Source organism: Peromyscus eremicus, chromosome 6 (assembly GCF_949786415.1).
Source record: "Peromyscus eremicus chromosome 6, PerEre_H2_v1, whole genome shotgun sequence".
Classification (NCBI taxonomy): domain Eukaryota; kingdom Metazoa; phylum Chordata; class Mammalia; order Rodentia; family Cricetidae; genus Peromyscus; species Peromyscus eremicus.
In genome coordinates, this window is record NC_081421.1 from 95971432 (window position 1) to 95989835 (window position 18404).

The window sequence follows — 18404 nt, forward strand, 5'->3', positions numbered from 1 at the left end:
TCTTTTAATACAATGTAAGAGCTCATGAGTGAAACCTTTTTTCATGGCTCTTATTTATATCAAGGATTGGTTGGGGTGGTACATACTTATTTAGTTAACAAGGACTCTTTAATCTACTGCCTATTTGTTTTATAATCATAATGTGTAGTTTACATCAGTTTGAAACAAGCTATTAAGTAGACAAATGTGAAATATATTTACAAAATTAGCATGATTGCTTACTGTTTAATTTTTTTTTTTTTTGGTTTTTCGAGACAGGGTTTCTCTGTGTAGCTTTGCGCCTTTCCTGGAACTCACTTGGTAGCCCAGGCTGGCCTCGAACTCACAGAGATCCGCCTGGCTCTGCCTCCCGAGTGCTGGGATTAAAGGCGTGCGCCACCACCGCCCGGCTTGTTTAATTTTTTTTATTCCTTATTTTTCTAAGATTGTGACTAAAAAAAGGCACCACTGAATTATCCTTAAAACATAGAAAGGTAAACACTATTTTTTTTCTGAGATAGATTTTACTCCTGTTAATTTCTCAAAGCTCTAGTTAGTATATCATAGTGTATTTAGAAAAAAAAAATTGAAAAGAATTTTTAACAGCCTGACTCATTTAAAGGAGTTTAAAATGGTCAGAAAATTTCTTTCCTGAGAAAGCTAGCTTTAGAATCTATAGTAAGTGCTAACCAGTCTTTTACGAAAGAGGAAACTGAGGCACAAAAAGATAACTTGAACTTTTAAAGTACCAAAAGTTTAAAGACTATGGGAAACAAGGTTACACTGTTTACATTATGATATTAAGATGTTAGTATGAGATTTAGGGATTGAAGAAAGGAAAGGTTATGGTTTATAGTTTAACAGAAGATAATGGTGTATCAAATAGACATGGAGTCAATTGTGCTTTGTTTGTTTGTCAACTTGACAAAAACTTAGAAATGTCTAGTAAGAAGAAATTTTAACTGGGAAAACGTCTCCATAAGATTGGTCTGTAGGCAAGTCTGGAGGGCATTTATTTTGATTGATGATTGACATGGGAGGGCCCAGATAACTGTAGTTGTGCCAATCCTAGCCAGTTGGTCCTTAGATTTATAAAAATGCAGTCTTAACAAGCCATCAGGAACATGAGATGAAGAAGCGTTCTTCCATGGTCTTTGTTTAGTTCCTGCCTGTAGATTCCTGTCTCTGAGTTCCTGCCTTGACTTCCCTTCATTCTGGACTGTCACAGTAAACCAAAAATAAAGCCTCTAATCCCAAGTAATTTGTGCTCATACATGTTTTATAACGATAGAAACCTAGTAAGACAAGCATGATGATGCAGAGATTGTTTTACAATTGGAATTTGTCCACTAGGTCTAATACTCAAATGCATGATTACTATAAATAAATGAGGGGCTGGAGAGATGGCTCAGAGGTTAAGAGCACTGGCTGCTTTTCCAGAGGTCCTGAGTTCAATTCCCAGCAACATTAAATTAAACAATATTGTTTAAATTGAAACAATAAACATAAAAAATGGGATTTTTAGAGTGTCACATCAGCCATAGAAAATTACTCTAACTTTTACATATCATGTATGAAAGATACTTCTTAGACACTTTATATGTTTGATTAGAATTTTATAATTTTATATGACTTTGAGTTACAGAGATGGAATTTTTATGAAATACGCTTTGAAAAGACTAAATCATTTACTGTGGGATATGATGTTACAGGAACATCACTGTGCTTGCCATTGAGAAGTGGTCAATTATATCCAATTACCACCATTGCTTTATGGAAAAGATCAAAGAAATTTTAGCCAATAATGTGGAGAAATAGTATAAGATTCTTTCTCCCCTAAGACCCAGCAATACCACTCTTGGGCATATTCCCAAGGAATGCTCAATCATACCACAAGGGCACATGCTCAGCTATGTTCATAGCAGCATTATTTGTAATAGCCAGAACCTGGAAACAACCTAGATGCCCTTCAACTGAAGAATGGATAAATAAAATGTGGTACATATACACAATGGAGTACTACTCAGCAGAGAAAAACAATGACATCATGAGATTTGCAGGCAAATGGATGGATCTAGAAAAAATCATCCTGAGTGAGGTAACCCAGACTCAGAAAGACAAATATGGTATGTACTCACTCATAGGTGGATACTAGATGTAAAACAGAGGATGACTAGACTGCTGCTCACAACTCCAGGGAGGCTACCTAGTAAAGAGGACCCTAAGAAAGACATGGGGATCACCCAACAACAGAGAAATGGATGAGATTTACATGAGCAAACTGGTCATGGGGGGCAGGTAATGGAGGGCAAGGGTTGGGGGAAAGAGAGCTTGGGTGAGCGGGAGATCCCAGCTGTATCAAGAACAGAGAGGGAGAACAAGGAAAGAGACACCATGATAAATGAAGACCCCATGGGAATAGGAAGAAGCAAAGTGCTAGAGAGGTCCCCAGAAATCCACAAAGATACCTCCACAATAGACTACTGGCAATGGTTGAGAGAAAGCCCGAACTGACCTATTCTGGTGATGGGATGGCCAAACACCCTAACTGTCAAGCTAGAACTCTCATCCAATGACTGATGGAAGTGGATACAGAGATCCACAGCCAGGCCCCAGGTGGAGCTCCAGGAGTCCATTGGCAAGAGAGAGGAGGGATTGTATGAGCAAGAGATGTTGAGACCATGATTGGAAAAAGCACAAGGACAAATAACCAAACTAGTGGAAACATGTGAACTGTGAACCAATAGCTGAGGAGCCCCCATGGAACTGGATCAGGCCCTCTGGATAAGTGAGACAGTCGATTAGCTTGAACTGTTTGGGAGGCCCCCAGGCAGTGGGACTGGGACCTGTCCTTAGTGCTGGGACACTTTACTCAGCCTGGGTGAAGGGAGGAGGGGACTGGACCTGCCTTGACTGAATCTACCAGGCTGAGCTGAATCCCCAGGGGAGTTCTTGCCCTGGAGGAGATGGGAATGGGGGGTGGATTGGGGGAAGAGGGGGGCGAGAGGAGGGAGGACAGGGGAATCCGTGGCTGATATGTAAAATTAAATTAAATTATAAAATAAAAAAAATAAAAAAAACTTAGAAATTAAAAAAATCGAAAATGTTACATTATTTTACTTGAGTGTTGTAATGTTTAACAGCTTTTATTAATTTGGAATTTTCGGTATATTGTAATGCATATTCTTAAGAAAATTCACCCTTAATTATCATATGTAAATATTGTATTTAAGGAATTTACTGCAAATTGTGTAAGGGGGAAAATCCTAAAATGCCTGTATGTATAAGTGAGAATATTTTGCTTTCTCCTTTTACATTTACCACATATTTGTAAACAAATATTTTTGAATTTGACCTTTTTTAACTTTAATTATGCCCACGTCTACAATATCCTCTGTTACTGTAAATCACCCAATGCCAAAAATTTTGTAGAATATTGAGTCTTTCTACAGGAGAGTACAACACACCATGTTTGTATAAACTCTTACATCATTTACCTGTTTGAAATAATTAAATTCTTCTGCTAAATTTGAAATGTATTCAATCCTTTTGGAATATATTTTTACATTCATCATAATGACTTTTCCCTTGGGAAGTTACAATTCCATTAATCAGTGTCACCGTGTTACATAGCTGTATAGAAGGAAAGTTCTCTCAGAAGCAGCATAGAATTGCCCTCTATGTATATGTTTTGTATATTTTGAACTTAAGCTGTGTTCATCCTGTCTAAAGCAAAATGACACAAGATACCTAGGGCAATATTGCAAGTACCTCACTCAGGATGATTGTTTCTAGTTTCATCCATTTACCTGCAAAGTTTATGATTTAAAATTTCTCAGTAGATAAATAATATTTGACTGTGTAAATATGCCACATTTTCATTATGTATTTCATCAGATGAGGTACATATATTTCAGTTTCTGGGTATTATAAGTATAACAGAAGTGAACATGGATGAGTAAACATCTCTGTAGTAAGATGTAGTCCTTTGAATATATGGACAACAGTGGTATGGCTGGATCTTGTGGTATATCTATTTTCATTTTTTTGGGAAACATTCACACTGAATTCCATAGTGACTGTTCCACTTTGCACTCCCACCAACAACAAATAAGTGTTCCTTTTTTCTCATCATGCTTGTGATCATTTGCTGTAATTTGTTTTAATCTTGGACATCTTGACTGGGGTAAGAGAATACCAAAATAATGTTAATTTGCATTTCCCCCACCTTCAAAGGGATGTCCTAGATCAAACCCCTCCTCTCAAGACTCAATAACCCCTGGGGAAGAGGATTCAGAAAGGTTTAGTAATGCCTTCCAATAACAAAAATAAGATGATGCTTCCATTTCAGTTTTATAAATGTTCTTATCATGAATAGGAGTATAATTTCTTGAAAATAATTTCCAGCATGTATTGATTTTATCACAAATATTCCCATTACATTTTCAAATATAGTGATTCTTGATTAATTGACCTGAGGAAGTAGGGTGAAGGGCAAGGAGGGATACTAGGATTTCTTCAGCTGGAACAATTCCCCTCAGAAACCCACACTGCTATGACCCTCCTCTCTTCTGAGGGATTACCTCTCCAATCTGTCCTAGGTTTGGGTTCTGCTGGAAGACCAAAGGGAATGAGCTGGAGACCTAGAAATCTCTCAGGGTCCAGCTAGAATTGGAGAATGAGTAAGAGAAGATAGGATCTCAGGGCCCCCTTTAGTCTCTTGCAGATTGGTGAGGGACAGGACCAGTCTTAAGAAGTTCACCAATCCCTCGATCCACATTGCTTTCTTCTTCCCTTCTCCCCAAGTGTTTGACAGTTTATTCTTCAGTCCGCCAGGGGGAGCCTTGGTAATGTGGAAGCCTCACAAACCAGGAGAAAGGCACCTGTAGCTTTCTTCCTTGGACAGGGATGAAGTTCCCTGCTGGGAGAGAAAATTCTACCTCCTGAGGGTATTCTTTTAGGACCTTTAGGATCCTTCTTCTAAGGAGTGGAGCAAGACCCTGTGATTCTGCTGATGATAAAGAGTTGTAACAAAGCAGAAGGACTATGCCTTCATGAGGTTATCTCAACCCCCAGTACAACTCTGTGGAAGAAACCAGGGATTCCTGGTCAGGATGGTGATGAGCATCTTCCACAGAGGTTCTTAGAACTTATGACAGGATTAAGGGCAAAGCTAACTTTGTGGAACAGACTGTGAGGACTGAGGGATAGGCAGCCCTCTTATACACTGTCCTCTCCTCATTTGAATTGTTGGTTTTATCCTACCCAAGTAAATGGTGGACATTGGTTAGGTTTAGGACATAGTAAAAAGGAATGATTTGTCTTCTGTTGGGAAGGGAGCTGCTTTGTCACAAGGTCTCACAGGATACCTGAAGCTGGTTTGAAACTCGTGGTGATCTTCCTGCCTAAGCTTGCTAAATATTGAGGTCTAAGGTATGAACCACAGAGATTGGGACTCATTATTTGTGTTTTGATTTGTCTTGTTTGAGACAGAGTCTTGCTTTGTAAAGCAAGTGGTCCTGAAATCAAAATTCTCCTTCCTCCGTATCCAAAGTGCTGGGATTGTAGACATGGCCAATGTGCCCAGCTGAGCTCTGGCTCCTTTTGTCAACCTCCTGTGCACTTTTGAAGCCCTCAGCCTTGAGGCGGCAAGATAGCTCAGAAGGTGAAAGCACGTACTGCTAAACCTGATGACAACAGATCCCCTATATCCATGTGGTACGAAGGAGAGCCAACTCCAGCAAGTTGTCCTCTGACCTCCAAACCTGCTGTTTTACCCTCAACTCCACAAACCCACAGACACACAGACACACACATTATAAATAACTAAGATTTTAACAGACCAAAGCAACAGTAACAATCTCAAAGGCTGGCAACCCAGCCTCCCATATCAGAAACCTTAGAAAACTGCAGAAGTTTCTAGTCTCAGAGAAAGGATGTACAAGGCCCCTGGACTCGGCTAGGATACTTTTTTTGTGGGATTTGGTGATTCACTTTCCTTGCAGATGTCCTCAAGTTGTGCCTGAGAAAAGCACCACCCCAGTGAAAGGAGGGTTGTGGAGGTCCTGGCAGAGGTGAGAGGTGGAAGAGATCTGCTGTGGGGGAGCCAGGCGAACCTGCTTGGACTGAAGTCCTGGTCACAGTGAGGTGAAGTCTCGAGCTTTTTTCTCTAAAATTTACCTACCTATAGACAGTTTCTATGTCTGAATGTCAGTATCTCAGAAGACCCCAGTTAGACTGGACATCTGGGATCCTGCAGGTTTCTGAGGAGCAATGGAGGAGCCTTTGAACTTGCCAATTCTTCCTGTCAATCTAACTACCCTAGGAGGTAGAAGTTTAATGGAGGGGTCACATGTTGGGAGATATGGACAGGAAGTAGCAGTGAGGCATGGGCAGAGAATCCTCTTGGAGAGCCAGCTGTCCCTTCAACAGTTCCTTCTTTTAGCAAAGAGCTTTCTTTGTTCACAACACCCTTCTACCTTTCACTTGGGAAAGTTCTAAACAATGACTCTTAGTTTATCCTGAGGCAAGAATTTCAAATTAACACTTAAAATTATTCTATTCTAAAGACATTTAGCATAAGGAAGAAAACAAACACTGGGTTTCCAGCTGAAGGATATTAATGAGTGATTAGAGACAGAAGGGAAAATAACACCGGCAGAGAAGAAGGTAGAGAAGCAATACAGTAAAAACTATTGAATTAAGTGTGCAGCTTCAAGGGAGGATGGCCGGAAACACAGTTTCAGATAGATCTCCATGTAATCTAACATGGATATGCAAGCCTACCTATTTTTATGTCAAGACATAACTAGAGTACAGTGAACAGAAATTAAGTCTAGTGGATATTAAGAGTTAGAGAAAGTTACTCCACAGCTAACAAACAAGTGTGTCAAGCTTGATGCTTGACCCAGGTGGAAGTTCCTGGTTGCTAACTGGTTGGCAGGTACATGTTTTGTTTTGTGTTGTATCTATAGGCCATGTTGGCAAGGATTGGGGCTTCTAAGTGAACTTTTATTAAAAAGGTGTGTACATTGACTAAACTAAGTGACATGCCTTGTAACTAAATCTTTCTGTATTCTTGCCTACCTTGAATGACTATAAGGGATACTTTAGAGTGCATAGATTGAAGGAGGAATATCAATACTATATGTGGGAGGTTCCATCTTTATGGGCTAGGATTTCAGACAATAAAGTACAAAGCAAACTAAACAAAGTGCTCATCTCCATGCTTGCTGACAAACTATGAGATTTGCCATGACCTTTAAGCTCTCACTGCCAGAACTTTCTGTCACAATGGCCTGTAACCTCAAAAGTGAGCAACATAAACCTTACTCTATCAGGTCAAGTATTTTATATCAACAGCAAATAATGTAACTAATACACCAGCCATAGTGAAGATAATAAGACACTTATCACTGTGAACTATAATGTCTTAGCTCAGCCTTGTCGGTTTTTCTGACAACAGATCACTGGACACACACCTTAAAGAAGCACTTTCCGCCTTTCTGTGGCATTTCTATGTTTTTGGTTGTGAGCCTAGCCTTTAATGGCTGAGCCATCTCTCCAGCCCCTGTGGCATTTCTAAATTGTCAGCATCACTACTACTCTTACGTTGTTGTCACTGTTGTTAAATAAGCATCCCTTGAGGTTGAACGAAGATTAACACATACAGCCATAGGTAACACAATAATTCACACGTCACTGAATGATGGGCAACAGATAGAATGTGAAATGCTGTGTGATGGGATGATTACACCTCATAGTGTAGAGTAAACAATGGTGAAAATGTCATCACTTGACCCAGTATGGTATGCAATTTAAAAGGCATGTATTTTTTTAAAGAAATTTTCATTTTTTTCTATTTCAGACTGTAGTTGATTAAGGGTACTTGAAAACAAGGAAAGTGGAACATTAAAGCCCAAAAGCAGAGAGCTTGGTATTGGAAAGTGATTTTTTTTCTTGTCAGAGAGGAATGAAATTTCTGACCTAGATAAAAATCAAAGGACCTACTTGGGAAAATATTAAATTTCCCCATATAACACAACACAGCCTGAAATAATTGAAATAGGGATGTCCTTCAGGATAGCAGAGTAGGGTTTTTTTGATGGGGGTGTTGGGGATAAAATGAAAGAAGTAGCAGTTCAGATCATGTTATCTAGTGATTGAGGAATATAGTAAATTCTGTATTTTAAGAAAATACATTAAGTCTAATAAGACAGCTGCTGGTCACCACTGACACGTGAATGCCTCTTATTGTACCTGTCCTGGTATCTTGCTATGCTGGTTATCCTTATAGTTCATAGGTGTTGAAAGTGGTTGGGACTATAATTTGGTATTATAAAACAGTATGCAAACCGCATGGTGAGGGAACAATTATCAGTCCTACCCATCTGCAACACTATGAACTATGACAATAACCAGTGTACACAACATTAACTCTGAGAGTCAGCTCCAATGGATACAACTACACCACTGCTCCTGTGTCTACAGCTCGCGGGACATTGCAGAAGAGGGGATGAAAAGACTTTAGGAGCCAGTACACCTAGAAGTCTTTTGTGGAACAGTCTCTGATAGAAGGATGTAAGACCACATGATGGCAGTATCAAAAAGTGAAAAGTGCATGTGGTCCCACAGCTAGACAAAGAACTACAGGGACCAAATGACTGCTGCCAAAAGAATTAGCCTCTTCCAGGGATAACCCTCTTATTGTACAATACAGAATGATGAGCCCTGAACCTATATACACACAAACAACAAATGGACACAGTAAGTGTATTTAAATACTTGTGCATAGAAAAACACACAAACATTATGAAAACACTCTGTTGGGTGAATACTGTGATATAAAGGAGGAATGCCAAGTTTAAATGTAATCTAGTGCACAGTTTTCCACTGGATAGAATACAGAAAATTTATGTCACGTTGTGTTCCCTTAAGCTACTGTGATTTGATTGTATTTGCATAGTATATATTCCTACATATCTTAATTATATTAAGTAATAGAACTTTGACAAAGTTCATAATTCATCTTCTCTCAGTGTAATCTTTTACTCTCAACATTAATTTTCCAACATAAACATTGAGAAATATTCTCAATCTTATTAAATTTAATACTTCAGTATAGAAGTTTTCAAGAGAAAGAAGAAATATTAAAATACCTGAAGTCAAACAAAGGGAAGAATGATGACCCATACAACACACTAAAATTTATTTGGAAGTAAATACATCTGGAAAGTAAGCTACAAACCATTTATGGATCCCTAGTGGACAACAGTGTTTCTGTTTGTGTGTCAGGTAATTGAGGATCAAACTCAGGTCTCCCATATTTCAACAAGTATTTTTCTAATAATATTATCTGTAAACCCTTATAGTGTGTGTGTGTGTATGTGCATGTATGCGTGTGTGTGTGTGTGTGTGTGTGTGTGTGTGTGTGTGTGTGTGTGAGTGCGTGCGTGCATGCCTGTCTGTCTGTCTTTGTGTACTGAAAGAAGACATGGCAAGAAGAGAACCTTATATGTATATGGGGATGTGTGTATAGGTTCATAAATGAGACTTCCAGGTAACTGCTACAAATAATGCAATATTACATAACTAGAGCATATTGGAAAATAAAACTGTAGGAATGCAGGGAGTGTTTTATTCATTGAAATGTGTAATATTTAAAACACTGAAAAAACCATTATACGTGGAAAGAATGAAAGTTTTCAAAAGACAACAACCATTATTTTCATGATTACTACACTGGTATTTGGCATGTTCTACTTTATTTTGTGTGTTCAATCTGGGAATACCTAGTATTTTCATGATTAAAGAAAAATCAGTGTGAGAATTCTCTTACCATCCTGTATTTCTATTTTCCTGTTTGGTGGCTGCTACATTTTTATAGGAGAAACATCTGACGGCTGGTAAGGCATCTGTCACATCCATGCTTCGCACATTTCCCATGGAAGGTGTGCAGTGCACAGGAAATTGGCTGCTCTGCAGTTTTCCCTTTGGGGACGACTTGTCCTTCACATTGAATGTGCACTAGGAAAAGAAAATGTTGATACTGGTGCATAGAATCCAGCATCTGACTGTGTATGAATAAAAAAAAATGGAAGGCATTGAATAAATCAATGAAAATGAGTATTAATATCATTGTTCATTCCAAACAAATTGTGCTTTGAATTTTGTATAATTTATATTTCATTTGTGAAAAAAAAACAAGAAGTTTCCATAGTATGTGAACAAAACAACTTAAAATTAAAAATGGTAAAATATCGGTATAAACAAAATAAACCAGTTTTGTTTTTGTTTTTTTCCGACTAGGGGAATTTTTACATAATTGGTCTTTTCTTGTATGTCTAAATATATAATAGTTTGTGTTTAAATTAAAATGGTTTCTGTTAAACTTCACAATGAAATGAGATAGTTTAATTCTCATCACCAGTAAGCAGGGTAACATTTGTGTTGTGATACAAATTAGCTTCAGAGACTAAGCCCAGGATCTACTAATAAAACAATTCTATGGTCAGGCATTGAACTCTGAATTATTGTTTTATAGTTAAATGTGAAATCATTTTTTTGTGAATAAATGTGGTTTTACAAGTAAAATGATATTCACACAAATATCATACCATGATCTGAAGTCCTAGTGTAGAATTTGTATGTCTGTATCTTGGCTAACTTGACAAAACATGATTCCTGCGTTAGTTATAAGTCTGTATATTATGCTACATTTCTGAATCATTTATATTTATTATTCAAATTCTCTGTTTTACTTGAATAGTGATGCACAGTTCCTATAAAGCAAATGACTTTGGTGGAGCATGAGTGTTATCCAGTGCTGCACATTTAAAGTTCCAAGATTTGTGTCTCTGTCCCTGATTTTCTAAGAATAAATGACACCTGCACATTTAAAATGGAGCAAAAAAAATTTACTCATTGCATTTAAATAGGATTGCTGTTAAAAGGAAAGGAAGTAAACTGTAGCCTCTTCACGTCCTGATTGTGATTGCTCTGTGTTCTTGGCTGCCTAGATGAGGAGTAGTGACCAATGTTATAAAAACAAGTTTTGAAGGTAACTGTAGTGGGTAGCTGTTCCAGCTTTGACCTTGAAACACTGCCTCTAGTGTGGCAGCAAGTAACTGCCACACCTGCCTGTGACCTGCCCCTGGGGCGTGGCCAAGACGAGAACCCTTAAGACCCAAGATGCATACATGTTTGCTCTCTTGACTCCTCATGATCCTGGATGCTGGAATGTAGACCAAGTTAGAGTTTTCCAGAGACCCACGCTGGGATGCATCTCATCTTTCCCAGATGCTATAACTGACCCTTTAGTGGCTGAAAGTTACCCCTGAAATAAACCTCTTTTAATTACCAGATAAACTATGTGGAATTGCCTCGTTAATTGCCGCAATAGGTGATGTCAATGGTAGATGTCTTAACTCATCAATAACAACATTCTTTTATATATACTTCATTTATTGTAATTATTTAAGGTTAAATACTCATTTTGTATACCTCATTTAAATACCTCTTTGTCTTGTGCCCCATGAAGACACTCAAAACCCATTCTTCTTAATAAAGCTTTGGAATCATAAGTACAGGCTGGCTCTATAAACTGTCCTCACTAGTGTGAATGGAGATTTCCTGTCCTGGCTGCTTGGATCCAAATAAACACCCAGAGGCTCATATATTAATATAAATGTTAGGCCAATATCTTAGGCTTATTACTAACTAGCTCTTTCATTTAAATAAACGCATTTCTAATAAACCTATGTATGGCCATGTGGCTTGTGGCTCTACCTGTCCTCTGGCATCTTGCTTTCCTGGCAGCTGGCTGGCATCTCTCCTGACTGTGCCCTCTTTCTTCCCATCATCCTAGGTTTGGCTGTCCTGCCTAACTTCCTGCCCAGCTACTGGCCTGTCAGCTTTTTATTAACCAATGAGAGTAATACGTATTCATAGTGTAGAAAAAGATGGTTTCACAGCACACTAAGAGTATAAAATGAGCTTCAAAGGGGTTTTCTGACTATGTATAAATTAGATACTATGAATATATGTTTCTGAAATATAAGAAAATATAAATGACTACATGAAAATATGAATAATGCAACTACAATTGTTCAAAATTCACATCACATAGGAAAATTTTAAACTTTGTGTGCCTGGTAAGTAAATTCTAATGTGCATCGTTAGACTTCTAGTTATCTGTATTTTTATTGTGTTATGTATTCTGATATTAGTGTTTGACAAATATTGACTTTAACTTAAATAATTTGATCATGTGCTTGATTACTTATTTATCCATAGTATTAGCCATTTAATTTTCCCACAATGTCATACAAATTATTTCTATTATTTTAACTGTGCAGCAACCAAGAAAATACTCCACAGCCTTCTCTATATTAATTTCTCAGACATAATGTTCGTTTCTTAGATGTTCTGGCATGTAAATAATAATAGCTATGAAGCATTTAAAATGGAAAGCATCTTCTGAGTCTTCCATGGTGTTCCAGTAAAGGATAAAAAACAGAAAACTCAAGTAGTGTGCACTGGGAGAGATGCGTTTCCTCAAAAGATGGTCATAGTCACTGGACCAAAGACTTCAAACATAAAATGGCAGGAAGAGAATAAGAAATATTTGTTTATAGAGTGTGCCCAGTTTTGGAAAACTTACCAGAACATCAAAACACTAAGAATTGTGTGCCTGTGCTTTAAATTGCACTTTTGTGTTTCATCACATTACATCTCCATTAGAGTCTGGGATGGACACTGTGAGTCAATAGTGTCCATAGTGAGCAGTTGTCACTACTTCATGACCACTTACTGGGGGCTTTGTGAGATCATTCCTGTGAAGTAGGATATTATCATTATACCAACTTAACCAACTATAGAAAAGAGTGGTGGTAACCAATGTTATAAACCAAGCTTTGAAGGTAAAATGTATCAAAGCTTAGACACACACACACACACACACACACACACACACACACACACACACATACACACACATACAATACAAATTCTGCTAAATTTTAGTGAATAAAGCATCTAAAGATATCATATTTTGTTATTGGGAGACTGAAACAAAATCACATTGACATTTTTCTCTTTCATGTGATTATACCTCCTTTCTGTGAATAAATGTCATTGCAATATCCCCAACAACCATCTCACAGTCTACTTTTTTCCCTTTTTTTTTGTACCTAACACATTAGCCTCCTTTACCTTTCATTGTGTAATCCTTCATAAATTCAATTATTGTTAATTTTTGGTTTATTATTATGACATAAATAAAGATATATGAATTACTACTGTATAGTGAGAACTTTTCCCTCCACTTCAGCTTCATACAAGTTCATTCATTCTCATAACGAATAGTCAGGACATTTTTTATTTCATTCTTTTGTTTTCTTTTTGTTAATCTTAGGGGCCCTTTGCAAATATACTATACCTTCTGGTTTTGTGTTTTTATTGGATTCCTGCATGTAGAAATATCTGTGTCTCTGCATCCATATGTTTTTCTTATGCTTTTTATTTGACAATTTTTCTGCAGGTTTGCTTGTTCTATTATGATTTTTTTGATTGTGTGTTTGTGGGTATGTGTGCGTGTGTGTGTGCATGCACTCATTTACACACGCCCAATTTTAGAATGAGATATTAATATTTAAATTACAACCATGCATTTTGTCTTATAATTATTCAATATTCAAAACATACTCAACATTACAAAGATTTTTTATTCACTTCTTCACCATTCCTGTCCCCATCTCCAAATATATTTACATTATCATTGATCTGAAATGATAGCCCATTTATTGTTATTACAATAGAGGAACAATTCATACTGATGCATATTAACAGACACAGAATATACTATAACATTCTAATGACTGCAAACATACCACCAAAATTAAGCATCTCTGGTATACAGTATTTCCATGATCTCCTTTAGGTGTGGTTACATGATTAGTGCCAACAGTTCAGAAATGCTTACAACAGACCAAGTAACATATATTATAGTTGTAGAAATTATTCAGGTATTGCTTCTGTGAGGTACATAACTGAAACCGATTTGGTTATATAGAAACAAGTATAGTTACCAAACACTAGATTTTCTAAATTTTTCCAGAACAAAATCATGCCAGATTCTAAAAAAATAACAGCTTAACCTGCTAATAAATATGGTGTGAGCCCCACACAGAACCTGCCATTGAGCTGTGTATATGGAATGGCTAAACAGGATATTTTCTCGGCATACATTAGCCCAGGAATCCTCAAAGGAGAACATATATGTTAAGTGTCATCATGCAAAGATGTTCATGACCACTCCCAGACTATCTGAGACAGACAGACTAGGGTGTTTTCTGTTTCCAAACGTTGGGACCCATTCATAAGAAATAAGGTCAAAAATGCAAACTGCCATGATGATGGGCTTTGGGTGTATATTACATATTAATAGCACAGAGATGATAGGTGGTACAATTTTCCCTTTATTCAATCACAGATACTTCAAACCATGCCTGGTATGTGTGTCAGCTGTAGAAATATTTGAAAGAGTGAATGATCACTGAAGAGTAATCATAGGAGTATCTTGGGAGCACTTCTTGAAAGTTAAATCTGTAAGTCCAGTACAAACACAATATGTCTTTGGAAGATGTCAAAGATGTTTCTGTTTTTGAACAGATAAATTTGAAGTTTTCATTCAACTTAAGTTAACAAAAAATTAGGTGTATTGTTGTGGTTTTATCTAAGTTAGGCTGTAACCTGAGATTTACATTTTTGCCTCCTGAATTCTGAAATTACAGGTACACACCTCTAGGTTTACCTATGTATTACAAAGTGTAACAGCAAATTATGTGGTATTTATTTGACTAGTCACTATACAAAGACACATATTTCGTTACCTCCAACATTTACAGGGCATTAATTACTAAAAGCATTTTCATTTGAGAACATAGCACAAGAAAAAACGTCCAAGCCTCACTCAGCCTTTGCTTATGAGCACATCGTCTGTGCACTAAGATCACTTGTTTCAGAAACATTTGGGCTGGAAACAATGAGCCCAGATCCCAAAGAAATTGTCACAATGTGTATGTTTATTTAAAATTTTAAAAATATGATTTTAGATAGGTATTGGTCTCTTCAGTGTATGCTAGTTTGTTCAGATATCCACTAGATGCACTTTTGAGCACAGAGAAGATTTACCTGAATTCCCAGCACTACCTAGAATCAGCTGTTAGGGTTGTAATTTTGATAGAGAAAACCCAAGTCCCTTTAGTGGGCCTCCATGTCAGACATGGCTCTAACCGGGTGACAGGTTGGGAACTGTGAAGGAAGTTGGGACTAAACTGAAAATTTCACAGGTGAGATGCTAGTGCCAAACACACCTGGCAAAAGGAAAAAAAGTCAATAAATTGATTCCTAATATTTTGCTGTATTCATATATCTATGCCTAACCAATCGTCATCAGAGAGCAACTGATGGGAGCAGATGCAGACCCACAGCCAAACATTAGGTGGAAGAGGGAGAGGAAGAATTGTAGGAGCCAGAGAGGCTGAAGACACCACAAGAACATGGCCCACAGAATCATTAAGTGCTTATTTTGACAAACACTGCACTATGCTATATTGTACCCCTCATTATGAGGAATGCTGAATATGTATGCAACGTATTGGTTGTTACTTTATTGATCAAGAAAAACACAAACTACCAAAATCAGTGATTAAAGACTTTGATGCCCCATGGAAAAGCATTATATAGTGAAATTATGTTTAAAGCTGAGAAGGAAGAACAGTATTAGGAAATTCTGTACCATTGTGCCACCTGTCTTAGGAACAAAGTTCAGTGATTAAGGATACATAAAGATCTTTCAAATAATTGCAGTTTGGTTCCCAGCACCCACATTGGCACACAGGCTCCTGTAAAGATAGTTCTGGGGAATCTAACTTCTTTTACTGGCTCTTGAAGGTACCTGAATTCATGTGCATATACCCACACGTGGACACATACACAAACATAAATAAAATAATCTTTGTAAAAACCAGAAATTTCAGTATACAATTAGGAACCCCTCTTTGTGTGTGTTCAGCCATACTTAAAGTCTCAAACTGAAGCAACATCTAGGTAAATTGTTTGTTATAACTTTTCCCAATTAGCCTCTAGTGCCATTCAACTAGAATGCTTTTCTCCATTTTCTTGCAACTTGTGTTCACTGTCCACATTCCTGCAGGTTATCTGATTTCTGATTTCTGTCTACTCACTAGAATTACCCAGTAGGCTCTACTTATAGCATTGTCTGTTTTCTGGAGTACACAACTCAACAAATTTCCGAATTCACCCCAGGCCCATTCCGAAAGTGAAGAATTGCATGGTCATATTAAATAACATGAAGAAACAGTGTTTATTTCACTCATGGTTTATGAGGGCTCGCTTCATGATTGATTGGCACTGTTCATTTTCACAGAACATCATGGTGATGTGAACTGTGGACAGGAGGGACCTGCATGGAAAACTACTTCAATCTAATTAGTAAACATGTTCAAAATTAATGGCAAAGGTACTCTAGAGAAATGTGAATCTAAAAGTTTAAATGCTAAGTATGGTGATACTTTATTTGTACTGAAATGCAATTTTATTTGTATGTTAATTAATAAGGTTGCCTGGGGCTCAGAGCTAATAGCAAGCCATGGCAAGAGCCGGGCGGTGGTGGCGCACACCTTTAACCCTGATCACATGACGGATAGATCTCTGTGTGTTCAAGGATACAGCCAGCATGGAGACACACGCCTTTAATCTCAATACCAATCATAGAAGTCCTGGAGGTCTGTATAGACAGACAGTGACAAAGAGTTCATGTGGTTGGGTTTACAACCAATGAGAAGGCAGAACAGAAAGTCAATAAAAGACAGATACACAGGAAGTAGGCCTCTTTCTGAGGGGAAGGACGATAGTGGGAGCGAGGGATAAGAAAGGTTTTTTAGTCTCAGCTCTTAGCTACTGCTCTGACCTCGTGGGCTTTTAACTCTTCATTTGGTTCTGTGTTTCTTATTTAATAAGACTGTTACATCTACAGCTAGGAGAATATTCATGAACCACATCATATTCAGAATGCACTGGAGAGAGAGTCTCACAATAATTAATGGGAATAAGGGGAAAATACAACCTCAGAATCACTGACAGACACTAAAAAGGATAGGGTTTTGCATACAGAGGCATGCATCACACACATGCACGAGAGTACATGTTTGTAGGATGTGTGGATATCATAAAAAATGTGCTTAAGATGAGATTTGTGGAAAGAGAACAGTTAATAGGTACTCAAATTATTTTATTAACTATATTTTCAGCATAATCCCACACTTATCAGCTATTTTACATCATGGGAAAAATTAGCAAATAAAATAAGTTACATCAGTATTCTGCATTACTAATAAGTTGCTATTGTTTTTAGACAAACAGTATTCAAGGCTACTTACACTAGATGACATAAATTATGGTATTTTTTCTGTAATTTTAGAGACTCTTTTGTGTTGTTGAGTACAGCATGCTTTGTAAATCAATAGATGACCATCTGCTAGAGCAATCAATTTTGTGCCTGAAATAACCAACTATATAATGTTAAAAAATAAACAGAGCTTGGGAGTCATTAAAACAGGATAGTATTCGGAAAATACTGCAGCACAGGGAAGAAAACTATATAAAACTAAGTTTAGTTTGTAATAAAACAAAACACATATGAAATTGAATGTGTGGTGGAGATCAGATGATAAATGGCTAAAAGGAGACATAAGGTAAGGGGTTTTCATAAATAACCTAATATGATTCTCAGAAATGAAAGCTGCAATCCTTAAAAATGTCCTGAAAACATCAATGTATGGATTAAGAGATTTCAGTAGCTATAAAGGAAAGCAAAGAAATAGAGCCACACCAAGCAAAAATGTTTCTATGAAGACAAAGAATTTAAAAAAAAAATAAAGAGACATCAAGCAAGCCAGTCAGACAGCTAGACAGACAGACAGACAACTCTTTGTGTGGAAATAACACCACTCATCCTTCCAGATGACTTTTCAGAACCCATTTGGACCAGAAAGCAAGGCCAAGGAACTCTAGGTCTCCCACTATACTTCAGTTGGCCTTGAACTCCATCCTCCTGCCTCAGCCTATTGAATACTGGTGTTAGAAGCACATGTCAACAAACCTAGCTTTCAAAGAAGTTCTAGCTCCAATAGAATAACATCTCAAGAGCTGAGTTGCAAACAACACAGAATGAAGTTTAGATTTCAAAAGCATGTCAAACTGTGTTCTTAGAGACATTCTTTATTTGCTTATTTGGGGAGCAGGCTATAAAAGATGTTCTATTGACACTTCTAGTTCATAATGCCTGTTTGTATACAAAGAGAACTGTAGTGAGAAATAACATAATATTGATAAGAGATAGC